Source organism: Prionailurus viverrinus, chromosome A2 (assembly GCF_022837055.1).
Source record: "Prionailurus viverrinus isolate Anna chromosome A2, UM_Priviv_1.0, whole genome shotgun sequence".
In the NCBI taxonomy this organism is placed as follows: domain Eukaryota; kingdom Metazoa; phylum Chordata; class Mammalia; order Carnivora; family Felidae; genus Prionailurus; species Prionailurus viverrinus.
The window spans coordinates 112,277,041-112,289,314 of NC_062562.1; the positions used below are offsets into that span (position 1 = coordinate 112,277,041).

At 35.6% G+C, this 12,274-nt stretch overlaps 1 pseudogene; it reads left to right on the forward strand.

Moving 5' to 3' along the window:
• The first annotated feature begins 3,817 nt into the window (after positions 1-3,817).
• Positions 3,818-12,274, forward strand: part of LOC125153726 (triosephosphate isomerase-like) — a 55,792-nt pseudogene continuing 47,335 nt past the window's right edge.

The following is a 12,274-nucleotide window of genomic DNA, read 5'->3' on the forward strand; positions in this document are numbered from 1 at the left end:
TTATCAAAAACAATTAAAATGCTCTGCATATAAATCCATGCTAGAAAAATGTATAAAAGCATTATTGTTGACTATATTATGAAGTTTGAATTTTAACATAAATTCTCACAACTGTCTAACGTCACAAATAAGCTTTTCCTTTCCTTGTTGATTCAGCTTTACTTCATTCATATGCAGGGTGGTATGGATTATAATTTGATAAGCAAGAAACCCACCTGGCTTTTAAAGAAAATATACTAACTTGAACATAACAAGCAGAGAGTCATCTTATGATGATAAGAGATCTCTGGGTCTTCTATCTTTCATAGACATGAAGCAGACAGAGAAAGTTATTCAGCTCTAAACACAGGCCAGAAGGCAAAGCCAATAGCCATGGTAAATCACTCTCAGGCAACTGATCTGGCTTTAATCAAGGAATTGATGAGTGTTTAGCTGTATTTCTGAGTTGTAATAGATCCTCGATTGCTATGAGCCTTCCTTACCCCTTCCTCCCCTTTTCTCCCTTTTTTTAGAGGTAAAATATACCTCACATAAAATTTACCATCTCACCCATTTTAACTGTACAGTTTAACGGTATTAAATACATTCATATTGTGCAACTATCACCACCATCCAGCTTTAGAACTTGTCTCGTCTTGTAAAACTGAAACACTATACCCATTAAACAATAACTCTTTAATCTCCCTTCCCTCAGCGCATGGCAGCCTCCATTCTACTTTGTGTCTCTATGATTTTTGACTATTCTGAGTACTTCACTTAATTGGAAGAATAAAATATTTGTCTTTTGTAACTGGCATATTTCACTTAGTACAGTGTTCTGTAGGTTCATCCATGTTGTAGCATGTTAGAATCTCCTTCCTGTTTGAGTCTAAATAATATTCCATTGTATTTATATATTATATTTTCTCTATTCATCCATTGATGAGTACTTGAGTTGCTTTCATGTTTAAGCTACTGTAACTAATGCTGCTATGAACATGGATGTACACATATCTCTTAAAGACCTTGCTTTGTATTCTTTTTGGTATATACTTGGAAGTGGAATTACTAGATCATATAGTAATTCTATTTTAAACTTTTTGAGGAACCATCATACTGTTTTCCACAGCAGCTATACATTTTCACCAACAGTGCACAAGGCCAGTTTCTCTACATCCTTGTCAACACTTGTTATTTTTTTGAGTTTTTTTTTGTTTGTTTTTAATGGTAGCTATCCTAAAGTGTATGAGGTGGTAGTATCTCATTGTAATTTTCATTTGTATTTCCCTAATGATTAGCGATGTTAATCATCTTTTCATGTCTTATAGTTCTTTGTGTATTTTCTTTAGAGAAATGTCTATTCAAGTTCTTTGCCTGTTTCCAAATTGGGTTTTTGTTGTTGTTGAGTTTTGGGAGTTATCTATATATTCTGGATATTAATAAATTATCAGATATATGTTTTGTAAATATTATATCCCATTCTTTGGGCTTCTTTTGTAATCTGATAGTGTCTTTAAATGTACATAATTTTTAAATTTTCATGAAGTCTAATTTTCTGTTTTTTATTTTGTTGCCTGTACCTTTGGTGTCATATTCAAGAAATCATTGCCAAATCCAATGCCGTGAAGTTTTTCCCCTGTGTTTTCTTCTAAGAGTTTCATAGGGCAAGGGCTTGCAACAGGGGGGTGGTACAGCAAAAATGGCCACCTGCCTCTTTGTCTACATCTTTGTGATTAGAAGCCGCAGTCAGCAATCAGAGCACAGATCCCTGATATTTGGAAGACAGGGTCCTTTTTACCCACTGTGGTTTTTGGAAACTGTGTATTAGCTGTTCCTGGAATGCCTGCATGGCTGCCTGTTATGTGGCTGGGGAATAGGCACCAGGTTCCTGTTATTGTGCCAAGAGCTGAAATTGACCAAAATTAACCACAGTTGACCTTCTAAGCCTTTTTGTAGATTGCAAACCCTCCTGGTCTCTAGGGTCCCAAAATAGTTGCATCAGACATATTTTGCTAGTGCTATTGTAGTCTAGGTGGGGACACAGGTTCCTGGTGCTTCCTATTCCACTATACTCCCAGAATCCTCTTGGAATTAATATGCCTTTATGATCAATCTCCTAAAGCAGTTGTTTGGACATAGGCCAACCTTAAAATATGCATGTTAACAGAGGCTGTTAACATGGGCTAGAAAAGTGTGAATAGATCTTGGGAGGTTTTAGCAAGTTCCCTTTTGGTTCGATATTAAAAATTATTTTGATATGACTGACTTTTATGTGTAATGATGTTATAATAGTTTCCTTTGTCCGATATGACATTTAACCAATAAGTAGTTGTATTTATCAATCTGCAGAAGAGAATCTATAATATCTAGTCATTTAAACCTAAAAATAGGTGATAGTAATTGGTTCATAATTTGCTTATTTGGTGACAAGGTCTAAATCAAGCATAACTTCTCACTTTGTAGCAAATCATGTCATTGGTCAGGGCAAATTTCCTCTGTTTAAAAAAATCATTTACCCCATTTTATCTTCAATTTCCATCCTATGTTCTCACCCTGTTTGAGAACATCCTACTGTTTGTATTTGTTCTTTTAAAAATTATGTGTATTGTTGTGGGGATTTTTAGCTTACATAAATTGTATCATTATATAGGTCTAATTTTCTTATTTTCTTCTATTTAGCATTACATTTTAAGATCTCTGTTACTTTTTAAATTCCTATTCAATATTTCCCCTGTTGCCAGACAGTGGTTTATAATAGGCATATGTACACTTTATCTGTCCTCTTCCCAGTGGTGGACTCACAGATCTCCTATTCCTTATCGTTGCAAACAGTCTTTGCATACCTTCTCTTGTGGATTGGATCATAAATTTTATTTAGCATAAAACAGTGCTGTTAAAACTGGATTTGAGATAATCTAACTTCATATATGTAACTCTAAAGACTCACATCCTATGCTTCTCCCTGGGAATTTAAATTAAAGGCCAGAGGAAGAAACCTTTTAGTCCCAAATTAAGGGGCCACTGATTTTCCCACAGACTTACTAATGAAGTGAATCAAGCCATTATAGTGTGGTTTAAATTCTGTGTGAATATCAAGTATTGTTTAAATAGTCATTAAAAAATACTTATGGAAAGAAAAATTCTCCCATGGAAGTGTATGAAAATTGTTGCTATCATTATAAAGTCATTCAAAAGGAGCATATTATTTGCTATGCAGTCTATCATAAATTCTGACTTTTCAAAATAATTTTAAGTACTATGAAAGAATTGCCATTTTCTTCCCTCTAATCTTGAATCTTGGCATCTTTGCCAATTCTTCTGAACTGAATCGAGGTTATAATCCCCAAATAACACCATCCATCAAATTTTCAGACTAGTGGCTAACATGAATATGTACACTTGAACTACTGGTCAACGTTTTGTACTAGTTTTAGGCTAATTCAAACTTAAATATCTAATACAATATAAATCACTTTCTTCCTATGAACAATGATTAAACATATTGAATTTCAATACTTTTTCTTTTTCTCCTTTTAGACATTTAGGAACTTAAAATTCTTTGAAATCAATTTTAAGATTTTTAAGATTAATTTTGAAATAATAATAATAATAATAATAATAATAAAATTAAGGCCTTATTTCAAGCCAAGAGTTTAGTATCACAGATTAAAAGTTGTCACAAATTACTTGAGCTTTTTTTTCATTGAGGTTTAGGGTCTTATCCCCACTCTGGAATCTAAGTGAGCTTGGTGACTTTTCTGATCAGTACAGTATGACAATGTGACCTTGTGTCTCTTTCCAAGCCTAGCTTTTAAGAAACTGGTAGTTTCCAATGATAATGTCGTGGAATGCTCGTTGTGAGTGCAAAAAGCTTCCATGTAAGAAGACTTTGCTGGAGATTCATGCTATGAAGAAACTCATTGGGCCACCTGGAGACCCGTATGGATGTCTGGTTAGCCCCTGGCTATCCCAGCCATTTCAGTACAGGTGTCAGACATGTGAGTGAAGAAACCTTGCCCTCTTTCCCTATAATCAAATGAGAGATCCCAAAGAAGAGCCACTTCAATTGAACTCAGTCAACTCACAGAACAATATGAGAGAAATAATTGTTTTAAGCTATTAAGTTTTGGAGATGACTCATATTCAGTACTGGATAATAGGAACACTTGATCTCCAAATAGTTGCTCAGGCTTATGGGATGTTATGGGTAATTGTATTAAAACAAAATGTGTCAATGGGACCATGTGGACTTTCTTCTTACTAAAATAGTTTATTTCTATCTATGATAACAGGGGCAAAAAGCAGGAAATAATAAGTAGTTGCTAAATGTTTAGGGATTGGACTGAGTTTGAAACTAATCATTGCAGGGACCTATTGGCCAAAGAATTCCAGAAATAGAGACAAATGTATTTGCAACTGTGGATGAATCTGATGAACCTGAAAATGATTCTGTTGTTATAATGCTGGAGAATGTATCTCTTAGGAATTCTTTCATCATTCCCCAGAAAACAGTTAGCATTTCTCTGTGGGACCATATATACCTGGGAAATTTTTGTTTTGTGAGATGAATCTTTATTCATTTCTCCATCTGGGACTGTGTATATATTATCAGAATGTATGAAAACTTACCATGCATATTTGTGTACTTTCATATGTCCTACCTTTGTGTCCTAAATCTGTATTGAACAGACCTGTGATCTACCTAGATAGCTGACACTCAGTATCTTACTCTGTAAAATGAAGATAATGACTGTAATGAGTTTATAAGTCTGTATTGTGAAGAACAAATAGAGAACGCATGAAAAACCCATGGCAATGTCTGGAAGATATTAGATGCCTGATGCCCAATTTATTAATATTAATTTAATTATCACCATATAAATCATAAGAATGGAAATAAAAGGTAGCAGCAAGAAAGATTGTTTACAAACAGATTAAGTCTCTATTTTCTCTATTTTTGAGCAAAGGGTCCAGTAGAATCCCAGTCCTTCCCAGTCCTTCCCACTGCTATTTGCAGATGATTAAAAAAATATTTTCTTGAGTACGTAGTAAATATTTGGATGCCAGTGTAAAATGTTCTCTGTGTATTTCTTTAATTTTAAATAGAATACTTTTGTATTTTGGAAGAATGTATGCCTTGCAGTTTGGGCCAGGTAGTGAAAGACTGTAAGTCCTCAGATGATACTTAAAGAATTTATTGCCTAAGGTTGAACTGAGTATGGAACAGTACAGGCTGAGTTGAGATGACTCCCTTCCTGGGGAAAAAAAGATGAAATAAGATACAAAATTCGTCATGATCTGGAGATTTTTTTTTTACCTCTTATTCATTAAGTCTCCCCATTGCTTGCCTTAGAGTCCTCATTTTCTGTGTGTGGTTACGTATATTTGTTGGGCTGCCTCATCTCTGGGAAGCTGCACGTCCCTTCCTCCTGCCAGGGTCCCTCACCCCTAACCCTTTATCTGACTAATGAGCAACATGTATTTTTCTAATCTGAGAATAGAAATCACTTTGGAAAGTCTGCTCAGATGCACTAAAAAGTTAGATGTCTCCTTTCTTAATGTTTGTGTGACTGCCTGAATTTTGCTCAATCTAACCCCTGTCCTACTCTACTGAAAAATGCAACGCCTTTGTCTCTTCCAGTAGATGGTAAGCTCCTTAAGGGAGCTTGTTTTCGCTGGTGTGTACCTTGTGTGGCATTAAAGAAAGAAAGTACTCAGTAAATATTTGTTGAGTTAAGGAATAAGAAGATGCTAAAGTCAGAGGGTCAATTCTTGAGGCTGATCAGGAGAAAAAGAGCATGGTGCCACAGAAATTATAACTTGTGGCTTCAGCCCTGTCTTGTTTAACCACCTTTTGGAGGCTAGTTGAGTTTTCAAAAAATTTTCTTCCCATTTACTTTGCTTTTGTGTTTCCATATATATCTAGTTTATATCATATTTTACTTATGGGCCTGAGCCCCCTCTTTGTTAAAACATTGACCTGTTTTTATTTTCTAACCCCAAAGATTGAATTTATTTTTGCAGTAATAGTGGTGGCATTTGGATCACCTTTGCAAATGTGGATGTTCCCTTAACACACATTAAGACCTTATCACACTCTATAGTATTCCAAAAAGGGAGGTGAACTGTTTTCAAAGGTAATAAATAGCTTTAACAACAAAGGATGTAAACACCTCATGAAACAAAAAATCTCTAGTCATATGAATGACTTGTGGCTAAACATTTCAACAGGATCAGCCTTTGTTTCTTTGATCTTTAGGTTTTTACTTTTGAATGTCCACACCTGGCAAATGCAGTAAAATACACAGCATCTGGATTACAGAATGCAAATAACATCCATTCAGGCAAACCTTTAAGAATAGCTGCCTTGGTATCTGCATCATGCTTTGGAAATAAATTGATTTGGACTGCAGTAGGAACTTTATATAATTTTATATGATTTTCAACTTTAACTTTTTTGGGGGGATAGACCTATTATGCCTCCCTCTTTGGTACTGAATAGGTCTTTTTACTATTCTCAATCTCATTTTAATACGAATGATATTAATCTAGTATTTTACTAAGAAGGACAAGTTTTCCTTCTTAAGTGTACCTTTTTGCTTTGCTTTAAACAGACTTCTGAAATGCAGGAGAGAATCATTCCCTGGCAAGATTCTTAGAAATTTCCTTTATATTATTTATTGTCTTTAAGTTTTAGGTAGCTTGGAAGAATGTAAAAATTTCAAACAAGATTTTTTTCCAATTGTACATCATCATGACTTCCTTTTTATCAAAACTTTTATGGAAGCAGGGATAGGAAATGTGTAGGGATTGGCAAAAAATAGAGGAAGGCAAACATTAATTATTGTGTATAATTGAGTAATATGCCTTAGAGGGGAAATGTTTCTGGGACAGGTTTTATGTTAAATAGACAGCCATGTGACTTAGTGCTCCAAGAAAACTTGTATATTATGTTCTCTTTAAGTGGATTGTTAAACTTGCTTTTAGATATAGTAAAAGTGATTCTAGGTTACTTAAGCAATTTATAATAATTTTAAGGTCTTTTTACTGAAAGCAATTTGGTTATTATATATTTATATGTGGCTGATGCAGTTGGGTTATGGTTTTTAATTTCTGTAACCTGGCCATTGTTCATAGAAGGTATGCTAAGAATATGTTGTATTCAAAGTGTATAAAATTAAATACAATTAATATCTATTCATTCAGACAATGCTTTCGTTCTTTTAATTTTTTTTCCCTATCCTATCCATCTAAATATCCAGATGTTTGGTGTTACATGTGATTGTATGAAAGCTCTGATCTGAAATCCTATGGCTTACTGGATTACCCTTTACCCACATGGTTTAAATTAATAATAAAAAAATGAACCAGGGCAATCTTGCAACAAAAGAACAAGACTTTATTGTATAACAGAATTGCAGATGTGGAAAGGTGCTCATAATAGAGACAGAATATTTCTGTTTCATAGAGCATCTGGAATGCCACAAGATCTCTATGTTATCAGGAGCTAATGTTAGACAGCCTTGGTTTGTGATTAATTTAATATTCAGAGAAACTTTTTTTTAAAGCTTTATGCCATTCATCATCATAATGTCATTTTTGCAATCCTAAAATGATTTACAAAGTCAACTCTCCCCCCTAATTTCTAAAACAATATTAAGACATCAAAAAGTTTCAGATAGAAACTTCAAAGGGCAGCCAAATCAGAGATTTCTGGCTAAGACAGTTTAGATCATTTAATATCCTCTGGTTTCCCTAGGATTAAATTACAGCTTATAGAATTCTTGGAATCTAGCTAAGGAAGTATTATATAATACTGCATGGCAATTTTGGGGAGGCTGGCAAAAGACTGTACAAAGAAGGAGATGCCATCTTTTCAATTTATCAACCTTTCAGTGAGTGCTTGTGAAATGTTAGAGGTATGAGAAGTTACCCCAGTGTGAATATGAAGCTCTAATAACCAAAGACATGTTTGTGTGTAAGCTTGGGATGACATTCGTGTGGCGACACTTACTTTCTTCTTTGTTGAGTTGTCACATTGCAATGGAGCTTAGGTTCAAGGAGTGAAATTATGAATCATGAATGGATATCTGAGGCAGGAACTGATAATAGGAATTCATTCTGGCACAGCCACAAAGACAGTGTTTCCAGTCACTGTGGTTTTCTAGGGACAGCAGTGACTGCCGGTTGCTTGTGTAGTGCCACGATGAGGCAGGCCAGAATCACACCACACATCATTCCGGCTGTAGGAACGATCCTGTACGTAACCACTAGGTCTCTCTGAGGAAATTTAGCATGTTCCAAAAGAACCGCATTCAGCTTGAAGTTGAGCTGGTAGAGGAGAAGGTCTGTGAAACAAATGTTAGTTCTCTGACTAAACCAAAATATAAGTGATTGTTACAGGAAATGACCTGTTACAAAGGACTTTTCCATCCCAAACACACACATGCTGCCAGAAAGATGAGCGTGTGGTACACTGTGATGTGCATAAAAGCAAGCTCAATCACTTTCAGGATAATGTATTTTTAAACAAATTTTGGCACCTTGGACTACCCTGTTGGCCTGATAGTAGGTTTGTTCCTATGCCTTGGCAACAAATTGTACAAACAAAATGAACTGAAGTTTTCATAATTGAGAGAGGGAAGCAACAACAGAAAAGATAGAAATTAGAGAACAATATTTACAGAAAAATTACTTTTCACAATCTTAAGTTGGTCTTCAAAATATAAATGTGTACCTGTGATTCCTAACTTCACTGTTTTGTCCATGTGCACAAGATCATCAGTACCCTTAAGCCACAAGCATATGATTTAAGTGCGAGATCTGCTTAAGCATTTAATGTATTGAAACCATAGTCTTAGGAAACCAGAGTTCACTTTGTAGATATATTTCAATTTAGCATAACTAAGTAGATCCAAACCCTTATTAGTTCAAGCTGCATTTTATACTGTTCCTAACATGTGTTGATCTTCCCAATGTATTTTATTTGCGCTTCACATTCTAAATTTAATAATGTATTCTATCAGAATGTGGTTACTCCATTGTGAAGAACAAAACTCTCTATTTGCTTAAGCGTAAAGTCTTGCACAAATTCCTTGATGTCATATTTTTGCAGCCATTTTCTTTCTTGGATTCTGCTAGGTAGTTACTTAGGATTTCTTTGTGTGTAATATGTCGAAAATAAAGGAAACCATAGCAGCACATTCAAAATTTCAGTAGCCATGACCATTACGTCAGTATCACTTCACACATTCATTGCATAATATTTGTTTGTCTATCCTCATTTAAAAATTTTTTTTAACTGTTTATTTATTTTTGAGAGAGAGAGAGGGAGAGACAGAATGTGAGCAGGGGAGGGGCAGAGAGCGAGGGAGACACAGAATCGGAAGCAGGCTCCAGGCTCCGAGCTGTCAGCACAGAGCCCGATGCGGGGCATGAACTCATGACTGTGAGATCATGACCTGTGCCGAAGTTGGACACTTTACCGTCAGAGCCACCCAGGGATCCCTGTCTATCTTCATTTTAAAGATAAATGAAAGTTGATAAAGAGGGAGTAGGTAAAGGATAAAAGGACAAATATGATTACAAAGCAGTGTTAGAGACACACAAAATATCAAAATGGGGTTAAAAGACTCAGTGCAGGAGAGATGGCTACTGAGCTATGCTTGGAGCTATGTGTTATGCTTTGCCTAAAAACATTAAAATTGGGGTAATAAATAATGGTGGATAGAAAAGAAGAGTGCATTTAAACTGCATGTGATTTCAGGGAGTTCGTGAATGATACAGTGGTATCCTTTTGCCTTTAGATTGATTATCCTGCCGTCATTTTTATTTATTTATTTATTTATTTTAAATTTTTTTTTCAATGTTTATTTATTTTTGGGACAGAGAGAGACAGAGCATGAACGGGGGAGGGGCAGAGAGAGAGGGAGACACAGAATCGGAAACAGGCTCCAGGCTCTGAGCCATCAGCCCAGAGCCCGACGCGGGGCTCGAACTCCCGGACCGCGAGATCGTGACCTGGCTGAAGTCGGACGCTTAACCGACTGCGCCACCCAGGCGCCCCACCTGCCGTCATTTTTAATGTATCTGCCAGGATCTGGATTATTTAGTATTATTTAAAAAATCCATTTTCCTCTCTGTTGAGGTCACACACTAATGGTCAATGGGGACCAAGCAGGTAGAGAAAGAGGTAAATGTGTCCTATTTGGGATTATATATATATATGTGTATGTGTATATATATGTATATGTATATATATATACATATATGTGTGTGTGTATATATATATATATATATTTATTTATTTAACATTTATTCATTTTTGAGAGACAGAGAATAAGTGGGAAAGGGGCAGAGAGAGGGAGACACAGATTCTGAATCAGGTTCCAGGCTCCCAGCTGCCAGCACAGAGCCCGACGCGGGGCTCGAACTCACGAACTGTGAGATCATGACCTGAGCTGAAGTCGGACGCTCAACCGACTAAACCACCCAGGTGCCCCATGGGATTATATATTTTTAAACAAGATTTTGGAATTCTTGGATTTGGAAAGACTCTTCCTTTTTAAAAGGTTCAATTGGTACCTCATTGCTATCCACTCACTGCTGTGAGGTCTCTCCAGGTGTAGCTAACTCCTCACCAGGTTAATAAGAAAACAAAAATTCTGTTTTCCTACTACTAAAAAAAGTGCAGTAGAAATAGTCAAAAGCAAATATAAAATTTTAGTAAGTAATTCATTTCAGGTATCGTCAAACAAGGGAATTAAATTAAATCACATAGTAACATAATTTTGTGCCTGGATATAGAGACCACATGATAAGATACACATTCCTTTCTTTGAAAATCAAGAACTGAGGAGGATGTGGTATCATATGGGATCCTAGATATCCAGAGGGGAAGAATCAAGGCTTTGTATTTTCTTTATTCTGTCAGTTCTCGCTTTGTCAGTTTTTTCCCCTTAAGAATGGCTCTCATGCAAAACTGAGGGACATTAGAGCACAGGTTGTATATGAACCATTCTGTCTTCCACTGTCTATTTTTTAAAAACATCTCATATATGTTGTTAAAGCAAAAAAAAAAATAGAAAAAAATAATTCCAATGATTACATTAAAGTGGTTTTGAAGGCACTGCTGTAAGTCCTCTGCACTTATACAGGTTCCCCATAGGCATATGTCATCAGTTGTCGGAATTCCATTTAGATTATGTTTCTGAGAACTGAACATTCACTGACAAGAACATGTGTGCTAAATGCAAATATTTGATTTAAAGGTAGGATTTAGCAGGATTTGCTGTGTCTATTATGCAGGAGATTGCTGTAGCCTTATTACTTGCAAGATGCTTTGGGGCATACCTTTTAAAAATCAATCAGGAGCCTTTTGATAAAGGACCTAGGTAATGTCAGCTGTTTTTCAGGTATTCAGTTGGTATGTGTATTTGCTGGACCCTATGAATTATGTGGTCTCTGTAAGACTACTTTTTATGAGTGAGAATTGTGCTATTTTTCAAATAAATAAAAGTACTTTATGCATTAGGAAAAACTATGGTGACATGTGAAATGTGGAAAGACCATAGCAAAGAATTACCTTTCAGACTAGTTAGGTCTCTTTGTAATTCTTCATCAAATACTAATTATAAAGTAAATGTATACCTCTAACCAGATGCTTTTAGGTTTTTCAAGTGGCAGGAATGAAATTTCTTTGTACCTATGTACCTTTTTTGGTTAAACATAAATATGGAGAGATATATATGGCTTAATACAAATGACTCAGAAGCTAGGAAATCTCTCTTTAAATAAAGTAAACAAATCTAAAGAGGCTAGATAACTTTAGGTATGCTTAGACTCCCCAGTCACTGTTCACAAAAGAAAATACAGGTATTGGTATATCAGTTCCCTCCACAGACATGTGCTATCCAAGATGACCTAACATCGAAGACCTTTCCTTTGTAGTTAGTTACTGATGTCTGGGTTCTTGTCTTGTGTTGGGAAATGGCAGAGACTGGTCTGGATCCTGTGCTTGTTTTGGGGGAGAAGGCAAGGGACACTGCACTGTACTCTTTTTTTCTGAATCACCAGAAAACTTTATTGAAAACAAAAAGAAACATTAAAAATCAATTTCAAATTTTGTTTTAATAATACAAGGGGTCTAAGACAGATGCTAACAGTGCAGCTTCTTAGATGATCTTAGACAAGTCAATACTGATGGAGTTGCCTTTAAGCACAGCTTTGCTGATGTTGATAGTCTTTTCCCTTCTTTTTGAACTTTCATCTGGCCTCCCTTTGCGATAAGATCTTC